The following is a 6712-nucleotide window of genomic DNA, read 5'->3' on the forward strand; positions in this document are numbered from 1 at the left end:
CTTTTGAACTGTGGTGTTGGAGAAGACTCTTGAGAGTCCCTTGGACTTCAAGGAGATCCAACCAGTCCATCCTAAAGGAGATCAGTCGTGGGTGTTCATTGGAAGGACTGAGGCTGAAGCTGAAACTCCAATACTTTAGCCACTTCATGCGAAGAGTTGAAGCATTGGAAAGGACCCTGATGCTGGGTGGGATTGGGGTCAGGAGGAGAAGGGGGCGACAGAGGATGAGATGGCTGGATGGCATCACCGACTCGATGGGCATGAGTTTGAGTGAACTCCGGGTGTTGGTGACGGACAGGGAGGCCTGGCGTACTGTGATTCATGGGGTCTCAAAGAGTTGGACACTACTGAGTGACTGAACTGTTGTGAGTTCATGATATTATCTTCCAGTGAACAGTTTATGTGTTTAGATTCTTATAAAATGGCAATATGGAGATAATATCATAAACTTAAGAATTGAGCATGAGTGTGGTTTGACTCACTTGAAAAGGAACAAATTTTTCTTCGTTAGTATACTCAAGAATGGCTTTACCCTTTTTGGAGATATAAAAGCAAAATAATCTGATTTTTAAACTAGATAAATACATATAATTGTAGTATTTTTTAAAATAAAAATATCAAAAATATTATTGTTGTTCAGCCACTAAGTCATGTCCGACTCATTGTGACCCCATGAACTGCAGCACTCCAGGCTTCCTTGAACCTACAATAAAAGACTGAACGTACAATAAAAGTATTTTTGGTTTAGTTTGTATTCTAAAGTTTAAAGCCTTACTTAGACAAAGGAAATTCTTGCAGCAAAGAACTCTAAAATTTACTTTAATATATACCCAAATTATCCATGTGTGGTAATATGTCATTTTAGTTTTGATACACGTTTTTCTGATGTTCTGATGCTTAGTGATGTTGATCAACTTTTCATATACTTGCTGACCATTTGTATGTTTTCTTTGAGTTCCTCTGCTTACTTTTAATTGTGTTGTTGGGGGGGAGTGGTTTGCTATTGAGTTGTATGAGTTTTTAATATATTTTGGATATTAACCACTTATCAGATATACAGCATAGAAATATTTTCTTTTATTAGTAGATTGCCTTTTCATTTTGTTGATGGTTTCTTTTGCTGTGCAGAGCATTCTAGTCTGACATACCTCCATTTGATGTCTGTCCTGTTAATCCCAGAGCATAATGACACCTGTAAATAATAACTTTATTTTAATTTTACACATATCAGCCATCAGTTAAGACCTCCTGTTTTTGTTACAGTTTCTGTTTTTGTTATTGTCTGTTTGTGTTTGAGACTGCTAAATTGAGAAAGTGTGTGCTCTATTTATTGGCTCTGTGCAGTATTGCCTGAGATCTGGGAGGACCTATTATTATTTCTTTCCTCAATCAGGTTAGTCTCCGTTGGTGGTTTTAATAACTTCTTGGCACTCTACAGTAATTGTGGCAGCTGTTTGTCCTTTGCATTTCTCTCTCATGATAATGACTTTATAGGAATTTAATGCATTGTAAAATGTTTGTTGACCAGATATGCTTCTTCATCATAATCTATAAAAACACATATCATGCAAAATATGCAACAGGTCAGTTCAATTCTTATGTAACCATGCCACTGTAAAGATACATAGAAGACCTTTTATACTATCTCCTGACATGGGAAAAATTTGTGTTACCCACTGACACGTAGGAAGCCTTTATGTTACCCATTAACAAAATGAATATGTTAATTTCTGGAAGGATTTTGATCCTTATAGAATTATACAGAGATAAGGAATTAAAACCCCCAGTAATTAAGGAGCTATTTTATATAAGATGAAACTTTGCTAAATTTCACTACTAGGAGAAAAGAAATGTCTAACATTAAAAAAAGAAAATCTGCATGACTTTTTTTTTTTTTAATTTCAGTTTTTAGCATAATGAATGTCAATTTTTTTTTAAATTGAAGGTTGTCTAAAACAAGACTAAAGTGCATATACTAACCTGTTCTCAGGGCAGTTTTAAACATTAAAATGTTACAAACAAAATAGTTTAAATTAGTGAATATAAACTTTAATTCAGAAAATATGGTTATAATAAAATAATGACTAGGAAGAAAGAATATAAGAAAATATAAGTCAAAATGTACGAATTAGAGGAAAAAACCAAAGAAAAAGTTATTTGGGAATAAAAAAATTAGAAAATCTCTATCAAATTCAAGCAAGAGAAAATACACAGGTCTTAAAATATTATTAGAAATATATTTAAGATAAAATAGTCTTGAAAGAAAAAAAGAAATATTGAGAGAACTGTTTCATTACAATGCACTGCAAGGATGTCCAAGAATACCTGTCACAATAGATATGCAATCAATGCAATTGTTTTTGTTTTGTTTTACATTTTATATCAGACACATAAAAATAAATGTCCAAACTATCTTAAGAACAAAAAGACCATTTTGGAAAACTTCCCAGGTCATTTTATTAGGTCATCAAAAATTTAACTCCAAAACCTTATAAAGTAACTCGGAGTATAGATCAACAGTATTTATGAATAAAAAATAAATAAATACTGCACAATATATTTTGAAAAGTGTGTCTTAAGTATAATAAATAATGTTGTACTTAATAATGATGATTTATTCCAGAAAAAATATAGCTCATTATTATAAAACTATTTCTCTAGTACATCACCCCAATAGGTTAGAGAAAAAAAGTCACATAGTTAAAGCACCATAAAAGAAAAATATAAGGTATGTTTTAAAAATTCAACATCAGTTTCTCATGTTAAATCACTAAATGGGACAAATATATTTTCTTCATAAGATATTGAATAAGTATCATTATTAATCAAAAAGATTCAATGTCCACAAAAGTTAAGATATTCAGACATTTACTTAAGAATGGATATTCATGGCAGTCCAGCAGTTAAGACTTTGACTTTCAATGTAGGCTGTGTGGGTTCAATCCCTGGTTGAGAAGCTAAGATCCCACATGCCTCCTGGCCAAAAAGTCAGAACATAAAACAGAAATAATATTGTAACAAATTCAATAAAGACTTTAAAAAAATGAATGTGTATGTATGATATATGGAACTAGAATAAAAGAACAAATATAAGTGTTCAATAAATAAGGGAAACACCAATTTAGATGGTTGGCAATTGCCAATATTCCAAAATTCATCTATAAATTCATCTTCTTCTTGCATCAAAATAAACTCTAAATTAATAAAAATATAATTATGGATAATCATGAATGACCATGTGTAGTAACAAGGATTAGATGTAACTTCTCACTGTAAATAAGAAAACTGCAAAATACATGAAACAGCTAGCCTCTGACATTATACACCAGCTGAATAGGATGGGGATTCCTAGAAAAAGAAAACCAGTGAGGAGACTGGGTTATTCTTCTGCCTGTAGATAATTATTGTTCTGCAAACACAGGAAAACTGTACAAGCTGGGGAAATAAGGAAAGAGGAGCTATAAACCTAACAGTTCTCAGGGTTTACACAGAATGGGAGACAATTGAGCTCAAAACAGAGTGAAGAGTAATATCATCGTGTTTTTTTCCCAGATAAAAAAGTCTCTGTTTCATGTTTCTCTCTTTTGAAATGTCTTCTCATTTATTTATTTTGACTCAGTTCACACAATTTGGATTTGCCTCTATGGCTTAGAGACTCAGATAATTTATCTTGTCAGTATTGCCTATGCACAAACTGAAAAGAAAAATAAAGCCCAAACTCTTTCCACTGGAACATTTTGTCTTTGTTAAATAAAACACTTCCTCTTTCTTTTGATGGCCATTCAGATAGTCCCTTTGTTATAGAAGTCCATATATCAGGGTGAAAACTGAGGTTTATATTTATGATGGGACTAAAGAACAAAATCCAGCTTTGTGTATGCATGTGTGTCTTTCTGTTAGTGTAAGTTCTAAATCTTGACACTCTGCTACCACACTCATGAAGAAGAGATTGGTTTTTTAAAAGTACTATATAATCACACAAAGTCACTTTTAGTAAAGATAAAAAGATTCTGTGAATATTGATTTTCAAAAGTGCTCAAGACTTAAAGTGAGAGATGAAATTTAAAAATAGCATCTGTAACATGAAGTCAAATGCATGAAAAACTTTATTTTATATATTTGCACTCAAAAACATTAAGAGGTGAGAGTATATGTGGTGATCACTTTTTCTTCATACATCCCTATTTAATTTTAGATCTTTATATTATGTTTATAACTACTTTCTATTTATTATATTAAAATTTATTAGCTGTATATTATTATTATTAGTTCATATCACGTCCTTGGTACAACAACCAAGTGAATCACATACCTGTAGTCCTATCTTATCTTCTCATAATTATACACATTAACTTGAAAAAATAAAAAGTGAAAGTGTTAGTCACTCAGTCATGCCCGACTCTTTGAGACTCCATGGACTGTAACCTGCCAGGCTCTTCTGTCCATGAAATTCTCCTGGCAAGGAAACTAAAGTTGGTAGCCATTCCCTTCTCCAGGGGATCATCCCAACCCAGGGATCAAACCCAGTTCTCCCACACTGTAGGCAGATTCTTTACTGCCTGAGCCAACAAGGAAGCCTATATAATGTAGCTATGCATTAATGATTAAGTATAGTATTGTTTTCTAGATGTTATGGAATGTCAACGCTTATCAGTTTTCCTACCAGGGAAAACCAGAGACCAGAATTGACATATGTAGGTGTATTGTGTGTGTGTGTGTGTGTGTGTACATGCACATACACATGAGTACAAATGAGGAACTGATGAGCCTAATGGTATGTGATAGACCAACTTCACCTAAATAAGGAACTGTGGTGAGATAAGCATATATTTTGCTCATACTTTTTCTTCAAGAGATGCTCCTATTCTTTCCAGATGCGAGATAGAAGTTGAAAATAGAAACAGAGTGCCAGAACATAAAGCAATTTCTGCTCAATGACAAAGAATTCATCAGAAAATTGGCTCTTTCATAGGATTTAAAAGAGAAAAATTGAAATTCAGAGCTATGGGGGCAGCTAGGATTTGGGAAGCGGATAAATCTGTCCCCCATATCAATATTAATATAGTAAGTCTTAACCTCCTTACCTCAGAAATGCTTATTTGGAGATAGGACTACAAAAAAGAATGTATTTAAAGTAATATAAGATATACGGACCTAATCCATTATGACTGGCATCCATATAGAAAAAGGAGACAGGACAGAGCCACAGGGAAGACCTTGTAAAGACACTGAGGAAGCCAGCCAACTACAGGCCAAGGAAGAGACCACAGAAAAGAATTAATCTACCAGCACTTAGATCTCAGACTTCTGGCCTCCAAAACTATAAGGAAATATATTTCTATTGTTTAAGGCTTCCAGTCTATGGTACTTTGTTGTGACTTTGTTACAACAAATTCTAATGAGAGGGAAAACATAAAGCTTTGGGCTCAATCTTGCTTTTCCTTCGATGCATTGGTCAAGTTTTTCAACTGCAAAGGTATATGAGAGAGAAGCAAAGCAGGAAAATGGTGAAGGGTAGAATAAATATATCAGGAATATCATGTATTGAGGAGGAAATACTTGAGGTCATATCTTCTAATATCTCAGTCAGGAAACTTGGAAGATCTTACCCTAGGATCTATTACAATCAGGGGGGACAAAGCTCTCCCAAAACAATAGCCCAGTTTTGAATCTGCTCTGGCTGAAGTCATGATAGAGTGATGTACTGGACTTCCCTGGTGATCCAATGTTTAAGGACATGCCTGCCAATGCTGGGAACATGGGTTCCATCCCTGTACTGGAAGATTCCACATGCCATGGGGTAACAAAGCCTGTGCACCACAACCACTGTGTATATATATATTCTAGAGCCCGAGATGCAACCACTAAAGCCTGTGCAGTGAGAAGCTCAGGCACCGCAACTAGAGAAAGTGATGCAGAGTGACAAAGCCTCAAAGCAGCCAAAACTAAATAAAATATTTTTTTTTAAAAAAAGAATGATGTACCAGCACCTTTTCTTCCTACACAGAGTAAAGTGAACTCCCTCTGGTGTGAGATAATGTTATCCATCCCCTCCATAATTTACCTCACGTAACATTAGCCAGAGAAACAACTATTTCCAGGTGTATGGAGGAAAAAGTCACACAAAAATTACACCCTAGAAACAAGCCTACAAGCGCTTTACATGTAGGAGTTATAGATAACTTTAAAATTATAGTAGTTAAAATACTGCTGTTAAAGAAAATAGAGAGCAAGATATGTAGAAGTGATTCAATTTTGGTGAACGTTTAGGTGTGGAGGCCCAAAATTTTGTAACAAAATGGATGTAGATTTTAAGAGAAACATAGTTGTTGTAGATTGAATGCCTAAAATCCCTATGTTGAATCTTATATGGTGGGGTTAGGAGACAGGCCTCTGGGAGGTGATTAGGTCAGAAGAGGGGAGTCACCTTAAGAGTGTCCTTATAAATGAAACCTTGAGGAGCTCCTTTCCCTGTCTGCCATGCAAGAACATAATGAGATATGGACCAGACTGTGGGCCCCTAGAAAACATAGGTGACTTGCTCTTGCTTATTCTTGAAATTACCAGCCTCCAAAACCATAAAAAATACACAGTCATTGTTAAAGTCACTCAGTCTACGACATTTTCATTATAGCAGCCCCCAAAACACCATGAAAACAGGAAGTAAGGATGATACCAATCTCTCAAGTTCTTTCTTTACATGATGTCTTTT

Source organism: Cervus canadensis, chromosome 27, assembly GCF_019320065.1.
Source record: "Cervus canadensis isolate Bull #8, Minnesota chromosome 27, ASM1932006v1, whole genome shotgun sequence".
NCBI lineage: Eukaryota > Metazoa > Chordata > Mammalia > Artiodactyla > Cervidae > Cervus > Cervus canadensis.